The following is a 16253-nucleotide window of genomic DNA, read 5'->3' as shown; positions in this document are numbered from 1 at the left end:
ATAGTAACTTAGTACAATATAGTGATACTGAGACTCATGCTATTATACTCATTTCACAGATGATGAAACTAAGAGTCCTTTTTTAATTTGACAAAATTCATAAAACTATTAAGATATAAAGCCAGATGCAAATTCAACAGGCCCTGCTTTTCCACTGTTGCTTGAGTAGATTTCAGTATCTTTTAAACATTTGTTGTTTCCTCAAATATTGACTAGCACCTCTACAGAAACTCATGGCAGGAGGACCTTAAGAAGAGTTAAGGAGATAAAAATTAACTAAGTGCCTTTCCAATTTCAGAATATCTCTAGAGTATATTCACTACCATTGAAAAATTTCCCTGTAATTTATTATAGAATTAAAAATTGATATTTTGCCAAGGCTTTTAACATGAAATTCTTTAACTAAATATATTGTGATAAAAAATAAGTTCCAGATTACAATTCATATTTTATAAATGTCAGTTTTTTATGGATTTATTTCTATAGTAAGGACCTCAATTTTTATAAGGAAATAAATTACAATGAAGGAAAGTTTTCATAAATGTAATCACTAGAAACATCAACCACATCCTGATATGTCTTTTAAGTATCATTATGGTATATACTACATTGACTCCAAAATATTTTTATATGCTGGTTTGAGAAGGTTTTTCCTCCTTCTTGTCAATATGTCAATCGTATGGTAATAAAATATCTATACTCTATCAGTTAAACTCACTTTCAGTCTTTGATAAGCTAAAATAAAGGGATGGCTGTGACAATTTACAATGTCACATTTCTATAAAACCCAAGATTCCTGGAGTGTGTATAATTACCAAGAACATGAAAGCATGCTTACATTTCTAATGGAAATTCTGCTACATTTGAGAAAAGAATGTAATAACTAAATACACTAAAACTCCTCTGGATTCTCATTTTGCTAGATTTTGAAAGAATAATTTAATTTTGAGACTATAGTTAGAAATACCATGTTCTTATTCTAACTATGATATTATTGCCATTAGGTTTGAGTGACAATTAAATTTGCAAGTTGAAGGATAAATGATACATTTCACATTTCTTTTTAAAACTGCCACAGAATCAGTCTGGGTTTATCTCACATAGCAGTTTGGGGATTAGGTTAAAGAATGCAGTTAGTATGTCAGATCATTAAAGTTCGGGTTCTATGCCACACTCAGGAACACATTTGAGAAGAATGATTAGAAGGTTCTGCTGGATTTAGAAGGTTCAATCAAATTATGATGCTTCAAAAGCCTTTTCTTGCAAGAGGGTTAGAATTTGGGAAGTAAATTTTACTCTTTTTGGTCACCTGTAACAATTTCTTGTTATTTTCCTGAAAGACTAAGTCTTTTGGAAAATGAAAATATTTTTCCATTTATCACAAAAGCTGTATCATTGTGGTTATTTTGTGCTATAATTCACAATTGTATGCATAAAAATTTAAATAGCAATTCCCTTACTTCTTGCTTCAGAGAAAAATTGGGAGAGATTTAATAAATTTGGGGGCATTTACTCTGAATTGATGCTTCTTATGAGCAGTCTCCTTCTACATACAATAAATAAAATCATTCAAGCAGACTATAGACATTTTATTAGGGCATGACATTTTTGGATTCTGAAATGTAAAATTATATAAATGAACATATTTCCTTTCATGTATATGTATTTAATTAGGCCAATGGGGCATCACTAATAAATTAATGTATTAGTGCTTAAAGGATTTAATTGATTTTTAAACATTGTTGAATTGTTTTTCAATGTCTAAAGTATGAATCAGGAAAAACAAGAAGATCCAATATTTATCCTTCTCTTGGAAGTATTCCTTTTTCATTTTTATCAATAATGCCAGTGATATGTCTCAAAGAAGATCAATGGTAAGACACACTTCTCACTCTTCAGTTTTGAGCACTGTCTTAATATGAACTGGATTAAAATGAAGTTTAAATATGTGAAGCCTGTGATTATTATGAAGCACTTAACTTTTTATTGACAGCTTGGCATCTTATTCTTAAAGGGAAAGATACAGTTTGGTTCAATACATGGTGCATTTAAGAAAACAGAAATGCAGTTCTGCATTTTATTTCTCAGGTGTCACTGATGAACCATATTTCATTTTCTTAAAATCCTATATAATAAAGAGGTAATATGCAAATTTACCATTACTCTAATACACAATATGGCTGCCCCCATGTGGTCAAAGATGGCTTCTCCCATGTGGACACAAGATGGCTGCCACAAGATAACCAGCAGGGGAGGGCAGTTGTGGGCAATCAGGCTAGCAGGGGAAGGCAGTTAGTGGTGACCGGGCCAGCAAGAGAGGGCAGTTGGAGGTGACCAGGCCTGCAGGGGAGGGCAGTTAGGAGTGACCAGGCCTGCAGGGGAGGGCAGTTGCGGGGGAATAGGCTTGCATGGGAGGGCAACTGGGCTAGCAGCGGAGCAGTTAGGTATTTATCAGGCTGGCAGGGGAGTGGTTAGGGGCAATCAGGCAGTCAGGCAGGTGAGTAGTTGGGAGTCAGCAGTCCTGGATTGTGTGAGGGATGTTCCAGATTAGAGAGGGTGTAGATTGGGCTGAGGGACATCCCCCCCTCCCCCACTCAGTGCATGAATTTCATGCACTGGGCCTCTAGTACTTAATAAAAGTTTTGAGCACTAGTATTTCCTAGAATTGTCATTTCTCTCATTTGCATGACAGTTCATTCTCAGCAGCTCTATATATTGGAGCTATTTTATTAGACAAGGTCCTAGCTATTGACTTTATAACTGTGGGGTTTGGTGAAATGGAAGGGGTAATGAAGGAACATTGCCAGGAATGAGAGTGTTATTTTATCTTTAAGTTATTTTTGTACCAAGCAAAATTCAATAAATTTATAATATTTTTATATTGCTGATGAGGAAGAAACTTTTCTATACCCCCCTAGATTATTTTGGCTTGTATAATAATTAAATCTACACGGGTCAGATTAACAAGTGGAAATAATGAAATTTAATTATTTATATACTAGTGGCCCAGTGCACTGAATTTTTGCACATGAAAAGGGAATTAATTGGAGGAAATATTTTAATATTGCTATTTGCCCTTTCTTTATAATAGAAGTGTCAGAGATGAAAGAAAATTAGTAAAATGTATATGAAAATCTTCCTCCTGTCAGAGTCTGGAGTGCACCACAGGACCCAGAGTCAAGTCCCCGCCCACCTGTTAACACTTCGAAATCGCATGAGACCCAGACTTGGCCATCCCCACCCCCATTGGGCGAGATCCAGACATGGACGGCCCCATGTCCATCAAGCCTTGCCTGGCAGGGGGTGTTGGCTGAGGTCTCCAGTCAAACCCTGCTTGGCAGAGGCCTTAGCCTCAGGTTCTCCACCCTGGCCCAGTACCATGCAGCCTCAGGTCCCTATTGATCACTCATTACGGTAAACCTGCCTCTGCTATGGGTGTAGTCATCTTGTGTTATGGGAACCCCACCTCCACTGTGGGTGCAACCAACTTGTGATGGTGTGAGGGTTAATTTTCATATTAACTCTTTCTTATATAGGATGTATGGGAACCCCACATACATGAGAGGTTCAGAGACAGAAAGGGAAATGAGGTGTTAATGATGAGGTATGACATCTTATAAGTGAAATCTTAGAATTTCATAAGGTCGTTGCAGAACCATAGGAAGTCAATAATTAGTAGTTTGCCCTGCAATAAAGATAGGACAAAAAGGTTATCTCTGATAGTCTCTTATTATGTGCAAATTGTTTAATTAAAGTTTTCAAGCCAGTTAAGTTGGAGTAGAAGTTTCTCTTGAGCCTGCATATTAGTTGCTTTTAGACAAAATCATCTGTACATCAAAGAGAAATATTTTGGGGTGATTCATTCTGAACCCTTATAATATTGAAGGAAGCATGTCATACCATAGAGATGTTTTGTTGCCAGATTTAAATGGATAAGATACATCCACATAGCATTAAACATTTAACCACCTAAAATTCCATTCCCACTTAATTCAATGGGCATTTGAATGTGGCATTATACATTTGATAGAAGGCAACAGAGACAGACATAAAATTGCTCACAGTTGACAAAAACAACAACAAAGTTTAAATTAGTTGCTTAACATATGCATGGAAAATACAACTCTAATAGACTAGGTTTAAAAATAAATCTGAGACCTGAGTACACATCTGCTTAGTAACTTGAGTAGCACAGAACACTTAGCTCACATACATTTGAGTGTATCTACTTTGCTTACTGTAAAACTTTTATAAAATCATCAGCTAACATTGCAAGTCCACTTAGACTGTGTGATTAATTTATTTCCTCATATATTTGTTCCACCATTGAGCTACATTTTCATACCACTTCAGTCATACTGATTACATCCTGGGTTTCCCTACCTTGTGAAAAGAAACAAACAAAATATCTTCTCCATCCTCTGTATCTATAACTCGAAATCACTTATTTCATAGATTTATCCATTAATCATAGTTATTAGTCTGTCTATTATCTTTCTCTAAATCAGGGGTCAGCAAACCTTTTCTGTAAAGGGCCAAAATAGGTCTTTATATAACAAAGGGTAAATATATTTCAAACAAAATCTAATTGATGATATTCAAATAATCAGTTCTAGTAATAATGGGTAGTTTTTATGTAACACAGACCTACTAATGAGATAAAGTGAGGGTTTTTTCACCTTTTTTTAAATTAAGGTATTACATATGTGTCCTTATTCCCTCATTGCCTCCCCACCCAACTCCTGTTCATGCCCTCACCCCCCGGTGTCTGTGTCCATTGGTTATGCTTATATATGTGCATACAAGTCCTTTGGTTGAATTGAGTTTTGAATCTGATCTCTGAAAATGTCCTTTCACACAGACAGGTACTGATAAATACTTCTATCAGAATACAATCACATAGTTGTAGCTCAACATGTTTATGTCTTGAAAGGGATGTAAAGAATTCTATTAGATTATTTTCTTTATGTGTATTTGCCATTTAGCATGCTATTACATTGAATAGTAATCATTTCTAATTGAAGGTTATGCAGAAGCTCTTCAACCTCATATTTGTTGAAACATCATATGGAGATGAAGTTTTGCTTTTGGTTTTAGCTTCTATAGTGCTGGAGTGTAAAAAGTAACTTGACATTACTTTGATGCAAACACTTTTGTCATCAAAATTATTTTATTCCAGCATACATTTTGCATATAAACATTGGTTTAACCTTATAATATCGGGTTGATTTATTAAGAGACATCAAGTCTGCAGCAAAAACTACTTTGAAAAGTGGTTCAGAATTCCATAAGAGTGCTCAAGGTTATTTCTTCTCATTAAGCAAAGTTTCAATCTTGGCTCAGAGTGTAAAAAATCTCAATAAAAATTTGTCACAGTTAAACCATCCAACTGCTTGTGTGCTCAGGAATGTCTGGATATATAAGTGTTTTCTTGTTTGTTTGTTTGTTTGTTTTGCAAAAGTTTACAGAATTACTATCATGTTATTAACAATAGTGTATGAAATTCAATAACATGATAGACTCATATTTTCCACAAAGTATGCGCTCTTGAATAATACAGTAAATAAACATAGGCTTTGAATATCTTACATTTCCCAAATTTTGTAAATTTGTCCAACTGAACTCTTTTCCATACCACATATATTTTACCCACTATTAGATGTAGCACTTCTTAGCATATCCCACTTCAGATTTTACTGAGTTACTGTTTTCTCAAATTTTAAAAAATATCATTCCCTTTTCTGTTCAAGTTTATCCTATCCTATCCTATCCCATCCCATCTCATCCTTTCCTATCCTGTTCTAATTTTCTTCTATACTTTTCATAGTCTGATTCTTTACTAACTTCAAACTTGGCATTGTTTTATCAAATAAATAACAACAACTAAGCATTGTTATAATATCTAATAAAACACAAAGACAAGGAAAACCATTCAAAGTAATTTGTTTTGGTTTTGGTTTTTATTCAGTATTAATGTAGCTGTCAATGTCCTTGAATTTTTGAGTAACTATTCTTGTTGAAAGGATGACAGCCTTAAATTTAGTTTCTCTCAGCACATTTTCTTTGGATGTTATAAGCAAACATAATTTAATGAATTCACCATTAGTGTTTTTGTTGTTGTTTGTTTGTTTTTTCTGAATGGCTAACCAATAATATTTTTAGAGACTTATTTTGGTCACAGCCTTCTTTTCTTGTTTTTGTAAAGAAATTCTGCTGTGATGAGATGTTCCATTTTAATTTTCTAATTCTTCTAGCCATTGCTTTCTTATGAGTTGGGATATTATGATGAGTGCTTGGTCTGTTCATTTCAATGTGTTTTGTATTCATTTTGTCACAGATATACTGTCACTGTATAATAAATGCAACTTGACATTTAATTTGATAAAAAAATAAATAAATTTTGCTCAACTGGGACTTAAAAGTGTGATGTTCCAAATCTGGACATCTCTTATTTTCTTGATTTCAGAGCATGGATACTCATTAGTAACAAAAAATAAATAAACGGTGATGGCAAAACTATACATGTGGGGCACTTGACACTTTAGGGGAGGAAAATAATTTTCCTTCTATTCTTCTAGGTCTCTTGAATGAGACCGCTGTGATAAAGGACAGATTAAGGGGGGGGGGCCACAAGTTGAATAACAACTATATTTCTTGTATTTGTGGGAACTCTAGAAAAACTGAGTAGCTCTCTGAATGTCCCAAGCCATCATCTTAAATATCACCTCTAAAGACAAAAGAAGATTTTGGGAATGGGGAGATGCAGTTATGGAAGGCTGTACTAAAAAGCACCTTAAACAAGAAGAGGGTTGCTATGTAAGTATATGTCTGCTTCCTTCTCCATTGATAAGACTTTCTAGAGATTTAACACATTCTTATCCTCCTAAAACAGAGATGGAAACACCTTTACAAAAGGAAATGTTCTTTTTAAAATGTAAATGTGATTCATAAAAAGGTAACTTCCAGTGGATTTAAAAGATTTTTATATGTCTGCTAATTCTTCAAAATAATCAGCCTCAAATAATTCTTATATGAAAAGACAAGTTTTGCAGTGATAAATTTTGGTCCTTTTCAAACCTTACATAGGTGTAAATTGTAGTATACCAAACAACAGTATGATGTCCTAAGACAGTGGTCTGGAAACTCATTAGTCAACAGAGCCAAATATCAATAGCACAACAATTAAAATTTTTTTTGAGAGCCAATTTTTTAAAACTTAAACTTCTTATAACATCACTTCTTCAAAATAGACTTGCCCAGGCCATGGTATTTTGTGGAAGAGCCACACTCAAGGTGCTAAAGAGCCACATGTGGCTCGCGAATTGCAGTTTGAAGACCACAGCCCTAAGATACATAAGATCTTTGTCACTACCACTCAACCATGCTTATTATAACCAGAAATCTTCCAACAATCACTGGGTTTTTTGTTGTTGTTTTTTTTTTGGTTTCCTTGAAAAATATCTTCCTTTCATATATCAATTTATAATATACTAATGGCCTTGTGAATGGATTCGTGCACATTGAGAGGAAATTAATTAGAAGAAATATTTTAATATCGCTATTGACACTCTATAATAGAAGTGTCAACCAAATTCACGATCAACAATGCCATATCAAAACACATGTGTGTGATTGGCGCCAATGATAGCTTGGTATGTATAGCAAATGCCATGAGTCAACATAGTCTTTTATAAATACAGAATAAACTTGCTTAATTAGATCTGCTTTCTGATGTAGCTAAACTTTTTACAACCCAGTGAAGCACCCCAAATTCTCTTTAAGGTAATTGTTAGCAACACACCAGTAAATATCAACACAAAGCAGATTATTATTGTATATCACACAGGGAGAACAACTGGTAAAATATTTAACTGCACCAGTGTTTGACTGTATTCTGCCAAGTGAGAAAACCTGAAGTCATTTTCAAGGTCCACCATTTCTTACTTCTTTTCAGATGGGTCACGTTTCTAAGCTTTCTAAATCTCCGTTATCCAGCTAATGAAAAGAAAATAGGATTCCATTGAGTCTCCTATCTACCTACTCCAGGACTTCTGTGAGGATCAAATGAGATGAGGCATGAGAAAATGCTTCACAGACATTTGGTTAAAGTGTGAAATATTTGCACCTGGTTATAAAGCAAGTCTTGTTCCTGGGCTGAAGGAACTCCAAGCAGGCTAGTCACTAGGGAGAGGAAACAGGGTGTTGCTATGTGACATCATTACCTGGTGCCCACAATGACTGTTTCCAGGCTGGGCTGGGCTGTGGGCTATATTTTGTGCCATGGGGTCTTGGCAGCATTGGCGGTGATTTGGTGGGCTGTTTCTTCACGGTGGTGGCAGGGCCTGTGTCCCACTTGGGGGAAGCTGAGTATTGCTTTTACAGCTCCAGGTTTGTGGTGCCATTTCTTTGTAAATGGCCAGTGCATGTCACGGCAGCTCCTAATTTGAGCATCTGTCCCCTGGTGGTCATTGTATGTCATAGTGACCAGTCAGATGGACAATTAACATATTAGCTATATATATGTATATGTATATATATATATATATATATATATATATATATATATATATATAGTTACCAAATGCTTTATGTTGTATATGAAAAGCACATATTTAGAAAATGTTATAGTATACATGCAATAATTTAAAGACAGAAAATATATTGTGTGTCCTGAGAAAAATTAAATGGATACAGATATATTCTTTTCAAGACCTTGATAATTATTCTGAGTTGGTAGGTTTTGATCTGTGGATCAGCTCATAAATTTATTAGCATTTGTAACACTTATTAAATATATTTGCATTATAACAAATTTGTGATGTGGTGGCACACAAAGAATAGATTTAAATTTTAGACAATGGTGAATTCCTAAATACAAGCTATTTAAAGCAATTAAGTTGTAAAAGCACTGGACTGAAAGCTCTTTAGCTTATATTTCAACCACTTAAATAGTTTAAATTTTCCTTTATAATTCCATTCATATGTCTAATTGAACTCTAAAATATAACACTGGAATGTAAACTCAATGAGAAAACTATTTTTTTTTTATTCTCAGTACCTAGAGTTGTGCCTATCACATTGTAAATTCTTAATCTGTTGCCTAGAAAAATGTATTTACCTAGGGATTATTTAACTATACTTGATGAATGTGTGCAATACACTATATTTTTATTCTTAACCAACCATTTAAAAACATTTCTTTTTTTTTTTTTCCTTTTCAAAGCCAATGAAGGAGGTTGTAAGATCTCACACCCCCATGAAAGAGACAACAGTGGAGGTCTGGGTGCATCCTCAGCCACAGGTATGAAGGGAAAGACTTGATAGTTGCTCTTTATCCTATTTAATTGATTTTTATGAATGTATAAGAAACATTAAATTTTTAAAATTAATTTACTGATTTTTTAATTTTTGGATTGACTTTGAGAGAGAGAGAGAGAAACAGAGAGAGAGAGAGTTCAATTTGTTATCTCACTTAGCTATACAACCGTTGGTTGATTCTTGTATGTGGCCTGACCAGGGATCAAACCCACAATCTTGGCATATCAGATGATGCTCTAACCAACTGAGCTACCCGGCCAGGGCCTTGCATTATAAGAAATATGCTTAACTTGTGTTTCTTAATGTATTTTCTATAACATTTTACTAGGTGGTTTTGTGCTTGACTCTAAAGTGACAATATGACAATAAATACATATTTTTTCCAGTATGGTTTGATGATGATAATGGAGTTAATTTGTATAAGTATTTAGTTACCATGTGTGTATTAGTGTCAAAATGATATATTCTAAATGATTATATATTCCATTTATGTTTTTTACTTCTCAGATTGTATATTGAAAAAAAGTTGAGAATTTATGTTTTATAATATTAATTAAATTTAAGGTATAGCCTGTTAAAGAGGAAAACACAGGCCCAAACTATCAATGGAAGTGGAGTTCTTGGGGATCCATGAGGAAAATAATTTCTGCAGGCCCCCACAGTAGGATGGAGCTTTGTGGAAAGCATTATTGATGATGTAAAATTAAGGGGTTCCCCTCCAATGTCCCATCTCCCTTCATCTCACCATGGAAGAAGTCTAATCTTGGCTTCAGCAGAGCCAGAATTAAGGCCACTGCCCAGAATTTCTATTCCATATTGAAGTCCAGTCCAAACTAGCATCTGGCTATCTTAGCTTATATTCATAGTGCAGTCCATTGTGTGTGGGGTTTGCATGGCCCTGGGCCATGCACAGAGCAAGAGAGCAATAAGTTGAAAACTAGAGAGAGAAAACTCTTTGTTTGGGGATTTTAACTTTCCAAGATTTCACTTGTTTCCACTACATAGCCAAATCATTATTCCCCAGACGGACTAGCAGGCAAGCATCTTCCCTGCATCACCCCCACTTCATTTCATATTTACCTATCTTTCCCTTCTCCTCCCAAAATCCAGTACCAAATGGCGGAAGGGAGTAACGTTAACCCCCTTTGAGGAACAATAGTGCCTGAAGCAGCGACTTCCTGGTGAAGCTTCCCAGGTGACCATGATTATAATGTCTGGCCTTCCCTTTGCTCTCTTCTGATTGCTATTATTAATAAACTATCTAATTATGATGATAAAAATGCCACCATTCATGCTAATATCCCATGATGCTGAACCTAGACTTTAATACCTGATCTAATTACAGTTCAAGAAACATTGTTAATCAATCAATCTGAAATTTTCTGGTCAAGCACCAGTAAAGTAATTTGTCATGATGTACCTTCTCCATACCCCATACAAACAAGAGACAATCTGCATGATAAAATACCTTTTCTCTTCCCCCAAAGGAAAGATGCCCCAGACCAGTGGTCAGCAAACTCTTTAGTCAAGAGACCCCACTCCCTAACCACTCCCCTGCCAGCCTGATTGATGCCTAACTGCTCTCCTGACAGCATGTTTGATCCTAACACCCTCCCCTGCAGGCCTGGTCCCCCCAACTGTCCTCCCTTGCAGGCCTGGTCCCTCCCAACTGCCCTCCCTTACTGGCCATCTTGTGGTGGCCATCTTGTATCCACATGGGGCAGCTATTTTGTGTGTTGGAGTGGTGATCAATCTGCACATTACTATTTTATTAGATAGGATAGAGACCTAGTGCATGGGTAGGGGCCAGCTGGTTTGCCCTGAAGGGTGTCCCAGATCAGGGTGAGGGTTCCCTTGGGGCCTGGGACAGCCTGGGCTAGGGGTCTGTGGTGGTTTGCAGGCTGGCCACGCCCCCGGGTGACCCAAGCTGAGGCTCTGGTATCTGGGATTTATTTATCTTCTACAATTGAAACTTTGTAACCTGGAGTAGAGCCAAGCCTTCTGCTAGTCTGTGGTAGTAGCCATTTCTGTTGGGATTTATTTATCTTCTATAATTGGAAACTTTGTAGCCTGGAGTGGAGGCCTAGGCCAGCCAGGGCTTCAGAAGCTTGGCTTCCTCCATCACCCAGGGCAATCCTATCCTCCTGCTCTCCTAATCTCCGGTGCCCACTGAGTAACAAGTTTCTCTTTCAAAATGAGTGGGCACTCAGAAGAATTTGGGGACATAGAGGTGAGTTTTGTCATTGGCACCCTGAGTCTGTCCTTGAAGGTCAAGGGATTCTCATCCTTCCCTTAGCCTATAATTGACAACTTAGAATAGTTCAAGGGTTTGGAGTGGCACCTACTTAACCCTTGGATTACATAGGTTGGGGAGTGTTTTCTATTCCAATCTATCAGCTCCTAGTCAAGCCATTTAGGGTCTTCCTGAGGTATAGCCTGTTGGCAGGTGGGGTAGTGATCAATCTGATCATGGGGGACCCCACTGGCATTTTCTAAGAAGTATTCATCCCCAAATTGCTGAGATGCATCATCTAGAACTGACAGCTTTTCTGATCCCAAGAGAGTCTGATTCAAGAGAAGTATTACATCTTCCCATGATAAATCAAAGGTTTATGTCAGGCCCTGAAAAACATCTATGTACTTGTCAGGGTCATCTTATAACTTTCCTAAATGAATCTTAATTTGTCTTAAAGTCCTGTAGGTAAAATGTAACCTGGACCCAGATGGGTCTAAACTCTCCCCAAGCCACTTTCTGGAGAGGGCAAAGGGTAACTGTGGGCATGGGTGGCGAACTTCTCTTGGGTTTAACTTGGAATGGTCCTTCTAAGGGTTTTAGATAAGGAGGACAAGATGGCTCAGAAGTACCGTATTTTTCGGACCATAAGACGCACCAGTTTTTAGAGAAGGGAAATGAAGAAAAAAAGATTCTGAAACAAATAGTGTCCTAAAATATTTTATGTGCATTAAAACCCAACATCACAGTCATAAACACATGTAATCAACCCTGTAAAGTAAACAGCAGCATTTAGAACCATTTTAGAGCCGGGCAAGCACACAGAGACCACACAGGGCCGGGCAAGTAAAAAAACTTTTTTTTTTAAAGTATATGTGTAGGCTATATTTGGACCATAAGACGCAGGGACTTTTCCCCCCCACTTCTGGGGGGAAAAAAGTGCGTCTTATGGTCCTAAAAATATGGTACTCTATAGGCTACTAGCAACTGTCACATACTTAGGCGTTTCTGACTCTCTTGGTAACACCTTGGGGCAATACTTCCTGGAGTGGGGGGTCAATTTTGCATGGATGACACATTTTCTGATTGTCTCTTCAGGAAAATAAGGCCTGAACCTATGGAACTTCAGACCACTTCTCTTCCCTCTTACAGAAAAGATCTAATTGCAAGATGGTATTATAGTTAATACTGCCCCATGATTCTCCATCTGCAAGCTTATATTGAGGCCAAACTTTAGTACAAAAGATCAGCCACTTTTTCTTCAGGGTTTGTGGATCAAATGAGTCTCAGTTCCTTAATACAACCTAGGGGGTTGCTGACCTTGGTGGAAAATGAGGAGTTATCCATCTTAAAAGACAAAAAGAATAAAGAGGTGACCAGCACCATGTTGTTTGGGCCATCACAAGGAGTCTCTTGTGTAGGGAAGATAAGACTGTTTGCTAATGCATGTCCACTAACAGAACTGACCTACAGGACTATATGCAACTAGTGGCCCAGTGCATGAAATCTGTGCACATTAAAAGGGAATTAATTAGAGGAAATATTTTAATATTGCTATTTGCCCTTTCTCTATAATAGAAGTGTCATAGATGAAAGAATATTATTTAAATGTATATGAAAATCTTCCTCTTGTCAGAGCCTGGGGTTCACTGCAGGACCTAGAGTCAAGTCTCTGCCCACCCACCTACACCTCAAAATCATGTGAGACCCAAACCTGGCCAGCACTACCCCAATTGGGTGAGAACTAGACCTGGCTAGACCCACCCCTGTCAAGCCTTGCTGGGTGGGGATGAAATCTCAGGTTCCCTGGCCTGGCACCAGATGGGTGGCACAGTCTCAGGTTCCCTGGCCTGGCACTGGGCGGAGGGTGCACCTCAGATCCTCAGGCACATGCCAGGGTGGGTTGCATGCCTGACATCCTCCATCAAGTACCACTGGGCAAGGGACATGGCCTGAGGTACCCCTTCAAATCCAGCCAGACAGGGAGCATTGTCTGAGGTCCCCTGTCAGGCCCTACTGGGTGGGGGGTGTGGCCTGAGATCCCCCAGCCTGGTGCCAGGGCAGGGGCTACAGCCTCAGGTCCCCCAACCCGGGGTGAAGGGTGCAACCTGAGGTCCTCTGGCCTGGTACCAGAGCGGTGGTTGTGCCTTGAGCTTTGATGTCAAGCCCCACTGGGAGGGGCCATGGCCTGAGGTTAACCATCAAGCCTTTCTGGGTGGGGGCTACAGCCTGAGGTTTCCTAGGCCAGTGCTGGGATAGGGGGCATAGCTTAAGATCCTACAGCCTGGTGCCAAGGCAAAAAGTATGGCCTCAGATCCCCCAAACTGGGGGAAAGGGTGTGGCCTGAGATACCCTGGCCCAGCTTGGCACTACGCAGCCTCAGGTCCTTGCTGATCACTCATATGGGAACCCTGCCTCCACTGTGGGTGTAGCTATTTTGTGTTACAGGAATCCCACCTCTGCTGTGGGCACAGCCATCTTGTGTTATGGAAACTCTGCCTCTGTTTTGGGTGCTGCCATCTTGTGATTGTGTAAGGGTTAATTTGCATATTACCTCTTTATTATATAGGACTGTAGCCCTGGGCACGAATCCATGCATGAGTAGCTTGCTGCCATTTGCCTCAGGGGCCACATGCCCACTGCCACTGGTAGCTCTATGCTGCTCATAGCTCACTGCTATGCCATCCTGTAGTTCTCCACACACTACCCTGCCCTCCTGTAGCTCTCCTATCTCCTAGCTTGCTGCTCTGCCCTTCTGTAGCTCTCCACCACTTGTAGATTGGTCGTGATGTTGCAGCCTAATGGATAATTAGCATATTCCTCTCATTATATAGAATTATCAGTCTGATCTTACTTGATTTAAGTATACATCTGGCTTAAGAAGTATAGAACGGCCACCAGCCAATCTGAAGAGCAGGCTGGGTGGGAGTCTGAGGTGTCAAACTCTCCTGTCCATAGATCCTTATTTTAGTACAGATTAATTCTCAAGGTCCCCTTTTACTTTGTTGTGACCTTCCCAGAAATCATGAGAAGCACCTGGCAACTTTACCTTGCTAAACCTTGAGATTGCTGGCTTCTTTGCTTAGAGAGCAAAATTGCCCTTTTTTCCTTTTATCTTTATCCCTCCCTTTCTGTGTATTCTTTTGTTATGGAGATTTTTTTAACCTATTTGCTCACATGTCCTTGTCTGGGGAAAATAATGGCTTGTTAGATACAAGTAGACTGTAAATTGTCCACATCGTTTTACCTTGTTTTAACTTCCCTGTCTTAGTTTTGTTACAGAAAACTGAAGAAGAACAAAGCAATACTTAGAGAGATGGAGTTATATTTATTACGTGCAAGTCCAGAGGAAAATGACTCAAATTCTGGGCCCCAACACGCAGGAATTTTCCCTATTTATATATTTTTATCTTCTTTGTATCCCAAATATGGAGTGTTTCTGGCCCTTTTTACAAGTTCTTAAAGAGCCCATATATACTGGGGCTTTGAGACCTCAACCAGAGGCTTGGCCTGGTGTCAGCACTGATAACATTGTCTGGGGAAGGTTTAATGGCCTCTCTGTAGTGGGAGTAGTCTTAGCAAGCAAGAATTTACAGAAGCCAAATAGCAGGGTTACAATTTCAAACAGCAGTTTTTATATAAGATGGATGCTTTATTCCCCAGTAGTTTTATGTTACATGTTTCAAATCATTGACTCTTAATCATTGTAGTTATATTTACCCCTGAGGACTATAATCTTAATTTTCTGCCTAATAAAGTTAGTGGGCCTTTTTATAAGATAAGGGCCTAGAATGAGGGCCAAGAGTAATCTCTAGAGTCTGAAGAGTCCTGGACTCTCAATTTTTCCTGGGTTGTCTTAAGCTGAGTTGGGATTCCATTGACCTTGACCACTGTGGAGGTGGTCCTTTCCAGGTAGGAGTCAGTGCTTGAATGGGAAATTCCTTTACCCAAACAGAGTCACCACGGTGGAAGGGATGAACCAGATCAGAAGTTGGTACATACAGAGAGTTTCCTGGGTAGACTGTAAAGCCTGTAAGAACTTGAATAAAGACTGGTTATGGATTTTAGCTTTTCTATCAATAGATTGGGCAGGTCAGGATCTGGAAGAGTCACTAGAATCTTTAGAGGCCCCACTGGTTTTAGGGCAGCCTCCAGGGCAGCTTCATCTGTGGCCCGGTTTCCTCTTGCTTCTGTGGAGAACCCTTACCTTGTTATACTGATGAGTACCTGCTATCAGTATAAATTGTTACTGATATTTCTTTTGTCTACCAGAGAGCCTGAAACTGGGTGACTCAAGTGTTTGACATCAAGTGCTCTAGTGTGCTCTGGAGTAAAACCTTGGAGTCATGTGGGGCAGTTAGGATTAGTTACTGCCTGAGGGTTAACTTATTTGCTTTTTCAATAAGCATAGGTGTGGCTTCTACCGCCCAGAGGCAAGTAAGTCACCCAAATGCAAAGGGGTCAAGTCTATTGGACAAATAGGCTACCAGACTTTTCCAGGGGCTGAGACTTTGGTGAGTACCTCTTTGGCTATGCCCCTTGTCTCACATACATAGAGGTGGAAAGACTTAGTTACATCCTATAGCACTAATTGTCCCACTGTCCTTGTTCTGCTCATGTCGGTATAACTGCCTCAAGGATCCTGGCTCTGGATTCTTTAGGGAAAATGGATGTTGAATTACTTCTGTAGCTGCTTCGTGCT

This window comes from Pipistrellus kuhlii, unplaced genomic scaffold (genome assembly GCF_014108245.1).
Source record: "Pipistrellus kuhlii isolate mPipKuh1 unplaced genomic scaffold, mPipKuh1.p scaffold_m20_p_54, whole genome shotgun sequence".
NCBI classification, from domain to species: domain Eukaryota; kingdom Metazoa; phylum Chordata; class Mammalia; order Chiroptera; family Vespertilionidae; genus Pipistrellus; species Pipistrellus kuhlii.
Note: the sequence above shows the minus strand (reverse complement) of the source record.